General features: G+C 35.7%; 1 long non-coding RNA gene across 1 annotated transcript in view; it reads right to left on the bottom strand.

Annotated features, from left to right (window-relative positions):
• The window catches only part of LOC132659992 (uncharacterized), a 335,818-nt gene extending 318,399 nt beyond the window's left edge, over positions 1-17,419 (bottom strand). Inside the window, exon 1 of the long non-coding RNA XR_009601119.1 lies at positions 17,344-17,419. This is a non-coding gene — a long non-coding RNA (uncharacterized LOC132659992). The remainder of the gene's footprint in view (positions 1-17,343) is intronic.
• Positions 17,420-17,677: the final 258 nt, after the last annotated feature.

Below are 17,677 nucleotides of genomic sequence, written 5' to 3'. Positions count from 1 at the left end.
ATATGTTAAAGATTAATTGCAAGGGGAAAATAAAAGTAGGAAAAGCAAACAAAGGAGTGAAATAATAGAAAAAATAATAAAAGCCTTAAAAATAAAAAATTAAATTAAAAAAAAAGAAATAATAAATAAATAAAGGAAAATTCCACAGAGCTGCAAATGCCCAATGTAGAGGCAGAGGTTTATAACAACAATAAAAAATGTGACTGAGTCTTGAGTCATTGCTCTTAGAGTCCTTTCCTTTGCTGGGAGTCACAGTCCACCTCACTTCCTTAAGATGCTCTCCAAAACTGTGCTGATCTCTGGGCCTGCTGTGGGGACAGCTCAGATTCTACTCTGGTCCTAATCCTGTGGGTTGTTTCCTCCAATGTCCACAGCTATAGAACTAGTTTGTTTTCTTTTGTGGAGCTCTCAATGACCTTTTATATATTCTATAGACACAGAGTCTGCCTAGTTGATCATGTGGATTTAATCTTCAGTTTGTACAGCTGTTGGGAAGATTTTGGGTCTTCTTCCTTAGACACATTGCCCTGGGTTTCACTAATGGTTTTATTTCCACCTCTGCATGTGGATGGTCCACTGGGTTTGCTCCTGAGGCTGTCCTGGAGGACTTGGGTTTGCCCCTGTGAAGGCCATGTGTGGAGGTGGTACAGCTGTTTGGGTTGCAGAGTTTCTGGCAGGACCAGGTACTCAAGGGAGTTGGCAGCTAAGGAAGCAGGAAATATAGTGCTCTAAAGGAGAGTGGCAACCAGTACTGGCCAATACACTCCAGTATTCTTACCTGGAGAACCCCCCTCCCTGACAGAGAAGCCTTGCAGTCCATTGTCTACAGAGTCAAAAGGAGTTGGACATGACCAAAGCTACCCTGCGTGCGTAAACACAAGACTTTTTTGCCTGTAGCAAGCTCTGCCCTAGTGAGAGTTGTGCTTGAAGGTGGTGAAGCTGCTTGGCTTGCAGGGACCCTGGAGGTGCAAAATGTGCAGGGACACAACCTGCCTTCACTGCAGGAGTTATGACCCTATCAGAGTCCTTTTTTTTTTTTTTTTTTTTTTTGAGCCTCTTGTAGCTGGTGAAGGCCTCTTTGCTCAGTTTTTCCCATAGCTCTGCCCATTCAGGCACTTAGGGGGCTCCCTTACCTGGGATCCTTCTCTGTTGTTTGGTGCTTCAGGCACATAGAGGGGCCCCCTGGCTGGGATCCTACTCTGTAGATGGAAGTGTCAGGCACTTAAAAGGACACCCTGAGTGAGGTCTTTCTTTGTAGTTTGGGACATCAGTCACTCAAAGGAGCACCCTAGAGGGAAGGGTCCTACTCTGTAGTTCAGTGCATCAGGCATTTGATGGGCCAGCCTCTCTATTGTTCAGCTGCCAATTCTGACGTGTGGGGAGAGAGAGGCTATGGTTATGGGTCTACGCCCTATGCATGACTCAGCAGTATCCCCTTGCTTTCATGGCTGTCCAGCTTTCCTCCACTGTCATTTCCCACCATTATCTCCTTCCTCACATCCCCTCAATCTGTCTCTCTGCAGTCAACAGCAGTCGTTGACCAGGCATTGCTCCACAGTCCCTAAAATCGAGCTCCCATCAGCTGCGCCTTCCAGGGGACCAGCATTCCTGTCTAGGGTATGTATGGCTATGGCAAGGACTCTCTGATTCTCATTCCATTTACCTTGCCACAGATCAACTGTTTCATTTACAGCCTTAAACGTTTATCCTCTGATTCAGACAATTGCCTTGATGTGGGGATTGGACCCCTGCTTCAGTTCCCTCACCCACCAGGGGCAGGTCCAGTCCCACTAACACTCCAGTTTTTCCCCCTAGTTCTTTCATCCTACCAAATTTTGCATGATTCTATATTATTTTCTGCCAGTCAGGTACTCCCGTCTGCTCTTAGCTGGTGTTCTGCATGAACTTCTGTGTCTGAAGGTATTCCTGATGAATCCATAAAGAGAGATCTACTGTATGTCCACCTACTTCTCCACCATCTTGTTCTCCTCCATGTTATTTCTTATTGGGAAGTATGAGCAGAGTCATCAGTTGCCTCTGCAGATCATGCATAGCACTTCTTATCTATTAATCCTCCTTTAACCTCTTCTGGACCATCTATGTGTTTAGTTCTGTGATCATGATGGGCCCCAGTTACTCCTGAATGACACCTATATCACCAAAGTTGAAAGCATTGAAAAGTATGAACTAACATGACTTCCAATCCATTTCACTTGGTGTCAGCAGAAGCTTGTGAGTTATAGCTTGCTCTTTCTCATTTTGCATCCATCTTCTTGTCCCAGATGCTTGTCCTGTGGATTTAAAGTCTAAAATCATATTCAAAGATAGTGGCCCTAACGACATTTTTTAATCAGCTCCTACAGTTATGTAAATTCTTATTAAATGCTCTTAAAATAAATATATACTTTTTTCTATTTTTTCAACTTCTATGACAGAATACTAACTGATAAAGGACAAATTATATTAAGAAAACCTATTTTAAAACAAATTTTCATATTGTCATAAGCCACAGATAAGGTCTCCTGAATGACATCTATAAAGTGATAACTATGACCAAAATAGACAGCATATTAAATAGCAGAGACATTACTTTACTGACAAAGGTCGATATAGTCAAAGCTATGGTTTTCCCAGTAATCTTGTATGGATGTGAAAGCTGGGCCATAGAGAAGGCTGAGTACCAAAGAATTGATGTTTTTGAACTATGGTATTGGAGAAGACTCTTGAGAGTCCCTTGGATTGCAAGGAGATCAAACCATCAATTCTAAAGGAAATCTGTTCTGACTATCCATTGGAATGACTGATGCTGAAGCTGAAGCTCCAATATTTTGGCCACCTGATGTGAAGAACTGACTCATTGGAAAAGACCCTCATGCTGGGAAAGATTGAAGGTGGGAAGAGAGGGGACAACAGAGAATGAAGTGTTTATATGGTATCACCAACTCAATGGACGTGACTTTGAGCATGCTTCAGGAGTTGGTAATGGACAGGGAAGCCTGGTATGCTGCAGTCCCTGTGGTTGCAAAGAGTTGTATATGACTGAATGACTGAACTGAACTGAACTATAAGGTCATTAAATTAGCTAACTTTTAGTCTAACTTGCAAAGTAGGTACTGGCTGACATTTTCAGGTTGAGAAGGTTATCTAAGTTAACTTGACAATAAAACAGTTTAATCACAGTTTAGTCACATATTTCATCACATATCACACATCTAATAGTTTCAGGCTAGGATATGTCAGGAAGACAACCCTGAAATGCAGAGAAGAAGAGGAAACAAACAAACAAACAAAAAACAAACAAACAAAAAATTGTACCAGGAAGGGACTTTCCTGGCAATTCAGTGTTTCAGTCTTCACCTTCCAATGTTGGGGGTCAGGGAATTCTTGGTCAAGGAACTAAGATCCTACATGCCTTACTGCCAGAAAGTCAGAAGAAAATAGAAGCAATATTGTGAAAAGTTCAATAAAGATTTTTTAAATGGGCCACATTAAAAAAAAAAAAAAACTTTAATAAGGAAAAAAAAAGAAGTTCCAAGAAGTGTTTGTTTTTAAGGGTGAGAAGATTAATTGAAGAGCAGTCCTAAAGTGCCATGACTCAATTCAAGATAATAATTTAATTATCCTTCTAGGTACATTCATTATACACTTCAATCTTATCTCATAGTGTAAAATTCAACCTTACTCTAGAATTTTTTAAAATAATTTAATGTGAGTTTTTGTGTCATGGCACAAGTGACAGAAAAGCAGCATCACTATATAATAATGCATTCTCAGGCATTTCAGAATGGAGATGTTTACATTCTTTGTTCAATCATATGAGAGTGACATACGTAGGTCAAGATCTGAATGCAATACAAAATTGTCTGACTGTGGTTTTTTTTTTTTTTAATACTGGAGGCTGATTTCCTACTTTTCTAACTCTTATCTGACTATAAACATGAGGAGTAATGCATTTAAACACATGGCCATTTTGACTTCAGACTAACAACACTGAGGAACCACTCAAACTAATCCTTGGAAAAGTACAGAAACCTCTACATCATTTGGAGCCAATTTTTCCTCCTTTTGGCTCCAAATGATGCATAATTTTATGTATCATTATAAAGCAGAAAGACATCCACTTCCATACTTAGCATTTGAAATATCACCAATGTTGGCTTTGTGTAGAGAACCTTCAACACACAGTCGAACACCTGTGTTTGTCACCATTGAAAAGGCTCTGATTCACAGTTTCCCCAAAATATAACAGAAATTCTGAAACCAGGATTCTAAGCAACATTAAAAAGGTTTTATTTGCACATGATCTTTAATCCACAGAAGACTCAGAGAGTTAGCAAAGGTAGAATAACTGTCTAGAAAAATCAGAATATCTCAGTAGATTGACATTTATGTACTATTCTGTTATACATAAATTTGCAAAGAGCTAATTTTCATTTATTTAATAATAGAAAGTAAAGAATGTATAACATTAATGTTAAAGAAATTTGAGGCTACATGAAATAATAATAAATGTCTGTTGGCTTTATATAAAAACTTCACTTTCAATTGCTGGGCTTTCATATATATCTTTGTTAAAACATCTTCAATGTTGATAATGACTTCACTGAACCAAAATGAGTTTGAGACAAACTCTATTCCTTGAGAAATTCCCTCTGAATTTCTCAAAGAAGTATTATATAAGTTATTGCAGTAGGGTCTATTATCTGAGGCATACTAAGAAGCAATGATGTATAAAACCCTTTCAATATCAGGTTTAAAGCAGGACAGAAGGTGAATTCATTAATGTGGATATTAAGACAGATGAAATATAAAGTCACAGTGGTTAATTATACTGAGGAAACAAATTATAGTTTGTCACATTTAAAGAAACTCTCTTTAAATGAATAAATTATTTAAAAGGAAATTTTGTCAATATTGTTTCTGGGGCTGTAATATCAGCAATGTGTGTGTCCATATTGTGTGAATTTTTAAAAAGCAATAAAAAATGAAGGATTTAATGTATTTTATTTTGTTGATTTTGATTTAGTTAATTTAAAAATATTGAAATATATTTGATTTATAATGTAGTCTCAGGTATAAAGAAAGGTGATTCTATTATATATATATGTATATATAATTATGTAGTTTTTACATTCTATTATAGATTATTACAAGATATTGAGTATAATTGCCTGTTCTTACACTAGGTCCTTGTTGTTTATATAGTACTGTGTATCATAGATGCCTAATTATGCAGTTGATTGTAATTGTGAACAAAGGAGAGATGTGTCTTTCTGTTAATCAACAAAGACCTTTGGTACAGCTGATGAGAAGGAATAATGAATAAAATTTTATTACTCTTAGAATTGATGCTTACTGTATTTATCTCTAGTCTATATGTGAGTCTCTAACAGGAAAGAAAAGAATTTTCCTTTTATTTATTTTTTTGTCTTTTTTTTAAACTTTATTTTACTTTACAATACTGTATTGGTTTTGCCATACATCAACATGAATCTGCCACAGGTGTATATGAGTTCCCAATCCTGAACCTTCCTCCCACCTCCCTCCTCATACCATCTGGGTCATCCCAGTGCACCAGCCCCTAGAATCTTGTATCCTGCACCGAACCTAGACTGGTGATTCATTTCTTACATGATATTATACATGTTTCAATGCCATTCTCACAAATCATCCCACCCTCTCCCTCTCCCGCAGAGTCCAAAAGTCTGTTCTATACATCTCTGTCTCTTTTGCTGTCTCGCATTCAGGATTATTGTTACCACCATTCTAAATTCCATATATATGCATTAGTATACTGTATTGGTGTTTTTCTTTCTGGCTTATTTTACTCTGTATAATCGGCTCCAGTTTCATCCACCTCATTAGAACTGATTCAAATGTATTTTTTTTAATGGCTGAGTAATACTCCATTGTGTATATGTACCACAGCTTTCTTATCCATTCGTCTGCTGGGTTGCTTCTATGTCCTGGCTGTTATAAGCAGTGCTGCCATGAACATTGGGGTACACGTGTCTCTTTCACTTCTGGTTTCCTTGGTGTGTATGCCCAGCAGTGGGATTTCTGGGTTATAAAGCAGTTCTATTTCCAGTTTTTCAGGAATCTCCACAGTATTCTCCATAGTGGCTGTACTAGTTTGCATTCCCACCAACAGTTTAAGAGGGTTCCCTTTTCTCCACACCCTTTCCAGCATTTATTGCTTGTAGTCTTTTGGGTAGCAGCCCTTCTGACTGGTGTGAAATGGCACATCATTATGGTCTTGATTTGCATTTCTCTGATAATGAGAGATATTGAACATTTTTTCATGTGTTTATTAGCCATCTGTATGTCTTCTTTGGAGAAATGCCTATTCAGCTCATTGGCTCATTTTTGATTGAGTCGTTTATTTTTCTGGTATTGAGCTGCAGGTGTTGCTTGTATATTTTTGAGATTAGTTGTTCATCAGTTGCTTCATTTGCTATTATTTCCTCCCATTCTGAAGGCTGTCTTTTCAGCTTGCTTATAGTTTCCTTTGCTGTGCAGAAGCTTTTAATTTTAATTAGATCTCATATGTCTATTTTTGCTTTTATTTCCAATATTCTGGGACGTGGGTCATAGAGGATCCTGCTGTGATGTATGTCGGAGAGTGTTTTGCCTATGTTCTCCTCTAGGAGTTTTAGAGTTTCTGGTCTTACGTTTAGATATTCAATCCATTTTGAGTTTATTTTTGTGTATTGTCTTAGAAAGTGTTCTAGTTTTATTCTTTTACAAGTGGTTGACCAGTTTTCCCAGCACCACTTGTTAAAGAGATTGTCTTTAATCCATTGTATATTCTTGCCTCCTTTGTCGAAGATAAGGTGTCCATAGGTGTGTGGATTTATCTCTGGGCTTTCTATTTTGTCCCACTGATCTATATTTCTGTCTTTGTGCCAGTACCATACTGTCTTGATGACTGTGGCTTTGTAGTAGAGCCTGAAGTCAGGCAGGTTGATTCCTCCAGTTCCATTCTTCTTTCTCAAGATTGCTTTGGCTATTCGAGTTTTTTGTATTTCCATACAAATTGTGAAATTATTTGTTCTAGCTCTGTGAAAAATACCGCTGGTAACTTGATAGGGATTGCATTGAATCTGTAGATTGTGCTGCGTAGTATACTCGTTTTCACTATATTGATTCTTCCGATCCATGAACATGGTATATTTCTCCATCTATTAGTGTCCTCTTTGCTTTCTTTCACCAGTGTTTTATAGTTTTCTCTATATAGGTCTTTAGTTTCTTTAGGTAGATATATTCCTAAGTACTTTATTCTTTTCATTGCAATGGTGAATGGAATGGTTTCCTTAATTTCTTTTTCTACATTCTCATTATTAGTGTATTGGAATGCAAGGAATTTCTGTGTGTTGATTTTATATCCTGTAAATTTACTATATTCGTTGATTAGCTCTAGTAATTTTCTGGTGGAGTCTTTAGGGTTTTCTATGTAGAGGATCGTGTCATCTGCAAACAGTGAGAATTTTACTTCTTCTTTTCCAATTTGGATTTCTTTTATTTCTTTTTCTGCTCTGATTGCTGTGGCCAAAACTTCCAGAACTATGTTGAATACCAGTGAAAGTGGGCACCCTTGTCTTGTTCCTGACTTTAGGGAAAATGCTTTCAATTTTTCACCATTGAGGATAATGTTTGCTGTGTGTTTGTCATATGTATCTTTTATTATGGTGAGGTATGTTCCTTCTATTCCTGCTTTCTGGAGAGTTTTTATTATAAATGGATGTTGAATTTTGTCAAAGGCTTTCTCTGCATCTATTGAGATAACCATATGGCTTTTATTTTTTCAATTTGTTAATGTGGTGAATGACATTGATGGATTTGCAGATATTGAAGAATCCTTGCATCCCTGGGATAAAGCCCACTTGGTCATGGTGTATGATCTTTTTAATGTGTTGTTGGATTCTGATTGCTAGAATTTTGTTAAGGATTTTTGCATCTATGTTCATCTGTGATATTGGGCTGTAGTTTTCCTTTCTCCCATTCTGAAGGCTGTCTTTTCAGCTTGCTTATAGTTTCCTTTGTTGTGCAGAAGCTTTTAATTTTAATTGATCCCATTTGTCTATTTTTGCTTTTATTTCCAATATTCTGGGACGTGGGTCATAGAGGATCCTGCTGTGATGTATGTCAGAGAGTGTTTTGCTTATGTTCTCCTCTAGGAGTTTTAGAGTTTCTGGTCTTATGTTTAGATATTCAATCCATTTTGATTGAATTCTGATTACAGTTTCAATTTCCATGCTTGTGATGGGTCTGTTAAGATTTTCTACTTCTTCCTGGTTCAGTTTTGGAAAGAATTTTCCTTTTAGAGGCTTCTGATTTTTACACTTACTCGCTTGTACTTATGCTACATAACAATGTTTTGTCATTTAGAGGTATTCAGAGCTTTACTCAAAAGAGTAAATTGTCATAACTCTCTAGTACGAAACAGAGAGAGAGAAATAAAGAGCAGGTGAAATGCACACACTTCCATCACTCCACTTGGACACTGAGTTAAATAGCAGATTAATGACAATGGAATTTCAGTCAGATTAAAATCCTTAAGAGAGTAAACAGGTTTTACTGCATTGATGGTATGTAATATTTCTTTAAGATCTTCTGTCAGATCTTTAAGACAAAGACATATTAAACTTCTAGATTTAATTTAAACAATCTTTTACCCATTTAGAATTCCTTCCAGACAAAAATTTTCATACTGCACTGAGATGCCTCAACTTCTGGTGATGAATAGAATGGCCAAAAATATATACTACCAAATAGTATGTGTTGCCTAAGTGAATGAATTAATAAGTTTTAATTTTCACAGTGAAACGTCATATTAACAACATGGCTGACGTCTAGAGCATAGAGGTGCTTTTTCAGAAAGTAATGTAGAATCCCTGCCCTTCAGACTCTCACTAGAACTTCACTTAAGTTTTACCATAAAATCCTACCTTAAACTTGCTTAGATAGTTGATATTTGCCTAAGATAATTGTCTAAGCTGTCAACTACTTACTCCTTCACAATTCTTCAGGCTTCCTTCCAGTGTTTCTAGATAATCAGAAAGCTACCATAACTACTTTATTTCCTTGTATAATTGCATTTAAGTTTTGTTCAAAGTGTCTACCAAAGGCTTATACAAGAAACAAGCCACCATATGTGGAAGACTTCATATATTTCACAAAGTTGCTGCTGAGAATATATGTAATTATGTAATTGAATTGTGTAAGCATCTTTATGAAATATGGGGGATAAAGGTGATTCTTTTGATGAACTGCTATCCTTTCCTAGTTTAGACAAGGTTAGGCTAACAGACTTAAATCTATACACTGAAATTCCATAGCTTTACCCAACATACTTGTTTGTTTTTTGGACATAAAATGTCTCTTAAAGTTTCCTTTAGTCCATCCTAAAGGAAATCAGTCCTGAATATTCATTGGAAAGACTGATGCTGAAGCTGAAACTCCAATATTTTGGCTACCTGATGCGAAGAACTGACTTATTGGAAAGACCCTGATGCTGGGAAAGATTGAAGGCAAGAGAAGAAGGGGGCAACAGAGGATGAGATGATTGGATGGCATCACCGACTCAATGGACACGAGTTTGAGTAAACTCCAGGAGTTGGTGGTGGACAGTGAGGCCTGGTGTGCTGCAGTCCATGGGGTAGCAAAAAGTCAGACATTATTGAACAACTGAATTGATTGATTTAAGAAGTCTCCAGTCCGACTTTGTGTTCAGCTCATATCTTTCATCTTTTATCACTGGGTTTGAGCTCATGGTTTATATTTTTCTTTCTAGTCATCAAATGACTTTTAAATTAGAAAGATTTAATAATATTCAAACTGTGGCATTGGAGAAGACTCCTGAAAGTCTCTCGGACAGCAAGGAGATAAAACCAGTCAATATTAAAAGAAATCAACCCTGAATACTGTGAATATTGTAAGGACTGATGCTGATGTGGAAGCTCCAATATTTTGATCATCTGATGAGAACGGATGACTATTGGAAAAGTCCCTGATACTGGGAAAGATTGAGGGCAGAAGGAGAAGAGGTCATTAGAGGATGAAATGGCTGGGTGGTATCACTGATGCAATGGTCATGAAGTTGGGCAAACTTTGGGAGATGGTGAAGGACAGGAAGGCCTGCTGTGCTTCAGTCCATGGGGTTGCAAAGAGTCAGATATGACTGAGTGACTTAACAACAACAATAAGATTAAAAATACACTGTGATATTTGTTAAAAGTAAAATGGTAAAAACTGATGAAGAATAGTTCATAAGAAATTAGTTTGTCTTGCTAAAATCATTGCTATCAATTCCAGTATCTCACAACTGGTTGCAGAGGCCCCACAAGAATCCACATGTACCCGTCTCTCCATTCTTCATAATCCTCTTTAAAACTCACTAATAAATATTTTAATTATTTTTTACCAATACTTAGGGAAATATTGTTTCTTTTCAAAAGCATCAACAACATAAATGATACTTTTGAAAATCACCTTAATATTTCCCTAAGTATTAGTAAAAAATAATTTAGAATAAAAAGAAATTATGCTTTTGAATTGTCATGTTGAAGAAGACTCTTGACCATCCCTTGGACTGTGAAATCAACCCAGTCAATCCTAAAGGAAATCAACCGTGGCTATTCATTGGAAAGACTGATGCTGAACTGAAGCACCAATACTTTGGCTACCTGATGCAAAGAACTGGCTCATTGTAAAAGACCCTGATGCTGGCAAAGATTGAAGGCAGGAGGAGAAAGGGACAACAAAGGATGAGATGGTTGGATGGCATCACTGACTGGATGGACATGAGTTTGAGCAAGCTCCAGGAATTTGGTGATGGACAGGGAAGCCTGGCATGCTGCAGTCCATGGGGTTGCAAAGAGTTGGACACAAATGAGTGATTGAACCGAATTGAAGTTGCTTCTCATTCTTTTATGTCAACTTCCTTCAGTAGGTATCTATAACATCTGTTCTATTCTCTTTCATACACATTATGTATATTTTTACAAATATTGCTTTAATACCTAAATAAATTTTTAAAATGTCAGACAAGCATAGTTTTGTCTTCCTCAGAGAATATATAAGTGCTTTCCAGCCATATCATAAATAGATATTTATTAGTGAGTGTGGAAATTAACACATGAAATTACTAGGCCTCCACCTCATAACTATCTCTTTGTGACCAAATGTCTTTCTCTTTCAGGAAAATGAGAAGAATCTTTGTCAATGGAACATGGAATCAAATCCATGTTATTTCTACAAAGTCCCCATTGTTATAAAACAAACTGTTCAGATTACTTCTGAATGTCAACTCTGGACTTCATGTGAATAAAAACTACTCCAAAATGAATGAACAATTCTTTTACAACTTCAAGAATGTCTAAGTTTATTCATTTAAAATTTCATTTTAGATAGACTAGAGGTGCAATAACAGTATAAAGTAAATTTGAATAAAAATGATATATTTGTTTTAGTATCAAAATTTCCAATAACATTAAAAGCAAAAGAAATAGGCTTGAAATAAAAACATGGGTAGAGGTTAAACACTCTTGGAAAATAAGATAAGGATGTTATAAAAATTGGAAAATTTCACTTTCTGCATCAACCATGCAAACTGCCTTCTTCACCCTAATCTATTAATTTTCATGTTTCCATCTCCCATAGGACATTTTTTCCAGTTATTCAGAGTTAGAAGTATGACATCATTTTTTATTTTTCTCACCCTTTTCCCCCTTGTCAGGTATTCAGGAATTGACTAGGAGATGATTTCAGTGAAATGTCTCTGGTGACTAACCTTCCCACTGAATAAAATATAGGCTGCCCAGCATGGAATTAAGACCTTTCCTGGCTTAGACTAATCTTACCGTCTTAGCTTTCCTGCTAACTACTAATTTTATAAAATTTGCTTTCCAAGACCTTTAAAAGTTAGAATTTATCATTACATTCTAAATGAATTCTTAAGCCAAGTCTTTTTTTACTTTATACCATATGTGATGTGAGTCCTTTAGTTTTCCCTGTATTTCATTTCTCAATTTTAGTAACATAGACTCTCTTGAATAACTGCAGCGCTTTATTCATTCATTCATTGTTCCTTTCTACATCTCTTTAACCATGTATGTGGCATACAAAGGATAGACTTAAAACGTTTCAAGAAGTCAGAAGGTTATAACAGAACCTGTGTTTTCTACTGGCTGTATTCCTATATTTAATTTGTATATAATTGATTTTTGTCCAAAATGAGACTAGCAATTTGAAATAATTGGTCATTTTTTGAAATTTTCCTATGTTTCCCACAGTTCTTAGCACAAATATTAATTTGTTTGAATTATTTTTTAAATTGAAATAAAAACATAATTATGATTTTTAAAAATTAATTAATTAATTTAATTGGAGACTAATTACTTTACAATATTGTGATGGTTTTTGTCATATATTCACATGAATCAGCCATGGGTGTACATGTGTTCCCCATCCTGAACCCCCCTCACCTACTTGCATCCCCATCCCATCCCTCAGGGTCATCCCAGTGCACCAGCTCTGAGTGCCCTGTCTCATGCATCAAACCTGGACTGGAGATCTTTTTCATGTATGACAATATACATGTTTCAATGCTATTCTCTCAAATCATCCCACCCTTTCCTATTCCCACAGAGTCCAAAAGTCTGTTTTTTATCTCTGTGTCTCTTTTGCTATCTCACATATAGGGTCATTGTTACCATGTTTCGAAATTCCATATATATGTGTTAATATACTATATTGGTGTTTTTCTTTTTGACTTACTTCACTCTGTATAATAAGCATCAGTTTCATCCACCTCATTAGAACTGAGTCAAGTGCTTTCTTTTTAATAGCTGAGTAATATTCCATTGTGTATATGTACCACAGCTTTTTTATCCATTTGCCTGCTGATGGACATCTAGATTGCTCCCATGTCCTAGCTATTGTAAACAGTGCTGTGATAGACACTGGGGTACATGTGTCTCTCTCAATTCTGGTTTACTCAGTGTGCATGCCCAGCAGTGGGATTCCTGGGTTGTATGGCAGTTCTATGTCCAGTTTTTTTTAAAGGAATCTCCAGACTGTTCTCCATTGTGGCTGTACTAGTTTGTAATCCCACCAACAGTGTAAGATGGTCCCCTTTTCTCCACACCCTTTCCAGCATATATTGTTTGTAGACTTTTTGATAGCAGCCATTCTGACCAGCATGAAATGGTATCTCATTGTGGTTTTAATTTGCATGATTTTATCTCTACTGAATTTCTTGAAAAAGAAAGTCTATGAAATAACTAGTATAAGCAAGAAGATACAGTGATTTCTAAGCTAGAAACATTCATGATCTAAACTATTAGAAAAAAATAATCTCTGTTGATAGATACTGCCTTGTGAAGTATAATTCTCTTTTAAAGGAAGAGCTATAATGGACAGCAAAAAGGTAGATCTTATTTTTTTATAATTCACTCATTAAAACATCTGTTAGATGAATTTCAGCTATATGAAATTAGTAGAGCTCCTAGGTTATAATTCCAAAGGAAGAGGGTCCACTTTGATCATCCTTCACATCGTTAGAGAAAACGATATTAACTCTCCATCAGGGACTAGACAGCTATTCAAATGGCCATAGCTAAGCAGGGGATATTTTGCTAAACCAGTTAGCTTCCTCCTCTGTATGATCTTAGAAAAGCAAAGTCAGTGTTGATTGAAACTAATGATCTATTATAACATGTAAAGCAGTAACTAATGTATGATCACACAATCCTAGGTTTGGAAAATTTCCTGTTGGATTAGCATTTTTTTCCCTCAGATAGTCTATGCAAGGTAGGATCTGTGTTGCTTGAAAAGTCTTTCAAAATAAGGGTTTTTCAGTTATGTCTGTGGTGGTTCTAGTGTGTAAACATGCTCTCAGCATGGAAGTCTTCAATATTAATACAACAGGTTTATTGTACTTTTACTTTTTTAATTACTACAAAATAAAGAATTTTGTAATATTTCTTCATATATGTTGAAGAATAATGTTCAGTTATTTCACTGTGATTTCTTTTTCAAGTGAAACCATTCTACTCCTTTAAAATTTTAATCAGAGATACTATGATTCTATTACTGAGAATATTTAATCATGGTATTTATCTTTTCCCTGTACCTTCTCTGCACATTCCAGATTCTTCATTGCTGAATAGATCACAAGTATTCAGAACTATCAAGAAGTGTTTGACCAAGCCAATAACATATTTGTTCCTAATCTCGAAATTCTAACTAATGAATCTAAGTTCTAATAATACCTCTATAACTCCAAATTGGGAAAATTCAGCAGGGGCCACAGGACTGGAAAAGGTCAGTTTTCATTCCAATCCCAAAGAAGGCCACTGCCAAATAATTTCAAACTGCCATACAATTGTGCTCATTTCACATGCTACAAGGTTATGCTCAAAATCCTTCAAGTTAGGCTTCAGTAGTACATGAACCAAGAACTTCCAGAAGAATAGGCTGGGTTTAAAAAAGGAAGAGGAACAAGAGATAAAATCGCCAACATGTTTTGTAACATAGAGAAAGCAAAAGGATTCTAGAAAACATCTATTTCTGCTTCATTGACTATGCTAAAGGTTTTGAGTGTGTGGATCACAATGAACTTTGGAAAGTTCTTAAAGGAATGGGAATATCAAACCTCCTGAGAAACCTGTGCGCAGGTCAGGAAGCAATAGTGAGAACCAGACATAGAACAGCAGACATTCAAAATTGGGAAAGAAAAACGTCAAAACTGTGTATTGTCACCCTGCTTATTTAACTTATATGCAGAGTATATCATGAGAGATGCTGGGCTAGATGAATCACAATCTTGGTGGAACCAAGATCTCTGGAAAAAATATCAACGACCTCAGATATGAAGATGATGCCACTCTGTTGGCAGAAAATGAAGAGGGACTAAACAGCCTCTTGATGAAGTGAAAGAGGAGAGTGAGAAAGATGGCTTGAATCTCAACATTCAATAAACTAAGATTATGGCATCCAGTCCCATCACTTTCTGGGCAAATAGAAGGGGAAACGTGGAAACAGTGACAGATTTCTTTTCTTGAACTCCAAAATCATTGTGGATGGTAACAGAACCCCTGAAATTAAAAGATGCTTGATCCTTGTGAGGAAAGCTATGACAAACCTAGATAGCATATTACAAAGCGGAGACATCACTTTGCCAACAAAGGTCCATATAGTCATAGCTATTTTTCCACAGTAGGCATGTATGTATGTGAGTATTGGACCATAAAGAAGACTGAGTGCCAAAGAATTGATGCTTTCAAACTATAGTACTAGAGAAGATTCTTGAGAGTCCCTTTTAGGCTTCAAGGAGATCAAACCAGTCAATCCTAAAGGAAATAAACCCTGAATATTCGTTGAATGACTAATGCTGAAGCTGAAGATTTAATACTTTGGCCACCTGATGAGAAGAGGTGACTTATTGGAAAAGACCTTGATCCTGGGAAAGATTGACAGCAAAAGAAGAAGGGAGTGGCAGAGGATAAGGTAGTTAAACAGCATCACCAACTCAATGGACATGAATTTCAGCAAACACTTGCAGATAGTGGTGGACAGAGAAGTGCTACTGGAGTGATGGACTGGAGTGTTACTGTCCACTGAGTCACAAAGAATTGGACATGACTTAGCAACTGAACAACAGCAATAACACGTCTCCCAACTCGGATTTCTTAGTCTTGTATGGACTGATGTAGTGACTGGGTAACAGAAAACTTCTGTGAAATCCTAATAGAAAATATATTTTCACCCTGATAAGATGGTGAAGGTCATGTTCAACACTGTTATTTGCCATTTTTCATGCATAGAGCTTGATGTGCAGTAAATATTGAACACATATTTCTTATTAATATAAAATTGTAGAAACTCATCTCGATGCTATTGTTATTTAAAATAAAAACGTAATTTAAGAGGGAGAAATACATAGAGAAATTGTTAATAAAATAGAAAATTTACCCTTTTTAATTAAAAGCAATGTGTTTTGGGGAAAACGTTGTGATTTCCATTGAGAAAAATAATAACATAAATGGATAAAACTTGAAAAAAAGTGTAGTTGCAGTGTATTAGTTTAAATTTAAGATAAAGATTTTTTGTTAATATTCTACATAATCCTTATTTTTTTGTCATGAGGTGTGTTAGTATTTTTGTTTATAAAACTTTCCTCCTGTTTTTTTAAGTGATTCTCCACCAGTTTCAAGATCTTTCTAATATATGCCTTCCTAAATACTATATACATTTATAAAATCTACTTTAGTTTTAGAGTGTTTTTCATGCGATCATACTCAGCATTAATTCAGCTTAAGAATACTGGGCAACAAAATACCTCTGCTGAATTCACTCAGAATGACCTTTGTGTTACTATTACAGATCTCCAGATATATCTTTTCATCCAGTTGACCCTCTCACCCATTTATTGCAGGGGGGACATCATATAATTTTTATCTTATTTAGTGGAAATATCTACTTGAATAAAAAGCAACAAAAACAAAACATAAGACAGGCAAGAAAATAAGAAACTGCAAATACTAGCTTACATGAGGTGTAGTGCATTCTCTCAGTCTCCCAGGTCAGTCAGAAACGTAACTAGAGGCAAGATGGCTATTTTGTATCAAGGCAGTTTGTAAAAGAGGGAGAAATCTATTTGCTTTATATTGAATTTTGGAAACTAAAATGACAAAATTCTCAATCATGAGATAATCAGAAAAGTTGTAAATTGAAGGTTCAGGAAACATTCAATTTAGTATCACTCATGACTCCACATAGTAGCTTTTGTTTGCCTTGTGGGGAAATAACATGAGTGTTAGACAAAGCGTACATCATAAAGAATACTCCTTGAAAGTAAAATCCAAGTTTAGTAACAATCAAAGATGGTCAGTATTCAATTACCTCCATCAGGCTGCAAGAAGCAGTTGTTAGAAATCAAACTGAAAATATTTGTTCAGTGAAATACAGGACATTCTAATTACCAATATATCCACTCTGGCCAAATCACTATTGCTGAGAGTATTGCCCTTTTAAATTAACTCACCAACGGATCCAGTTCTTATCACAAGTCATCAAAATATTGACTAATACATACAGTTAAGCAGAGTTCATCAAACAAGGAAATGCTTTTCACTGTTCATTGGAACTGAATGAAACTTAGGTAAAAGAATATAAAATAAAATAATAAAAATTTTAAAAAAATAAAAAATGAAATAAAATCAATTAAGTCTTCTGTTAAATCAAAATTCAACTCTAATTCTAAATGAAAAAAAGAAAAAAGAAACCTGGTTATCTGAAGCAGAAACTTTTCTTTATTAAGATAAAAATAGATGAACTTACAAAATACAGTAGTCTTGTTTAATCCCAAAAGGACAAATGAGGGTATTCTCTCAGAATTCTTCTTGGTTATATTTCCTGAAAAAGAAAATTGAAATAAATAAAATTAAAGGCTGAACTTAAAAAAAGGAAAAGAAAACAACTTTAAGGAAATTGAGACTGTGTAACAGAAAGATTCTTCTTGTACAAATTGTAGGTCTTTGTAATAGGGAATGTTCTGAATGTCATTTGTACCAATATTCAGATCATGTGAAAGAATTTATATCACTTTCCAAACAATCCCCAAATGTGTAAATATGCTAGTATATTAAGAAGAGTCAATTGGATTTTTATTTTG

The sequence above is a fragment of the Ovis aries genome, chromosome 6, assembly GCF_016772045.2.
Source record: "Ovis aries strain OAR_USU_Benz2616 breed Rambouillet chromosome 6, ARS-UI_Ramb_v3.0, whole genome shotgun sequence".
NCBI classification, from domain to species: domain Eukaryota; kingdom Metazoa; phylum Chordata; class Mammalia; order Artiodactyla; family Bovidae; genus Ovis; species Ovis aries.
This window is presented reverse-complemented; position numbering and strand designations above follow the sequence as displayed.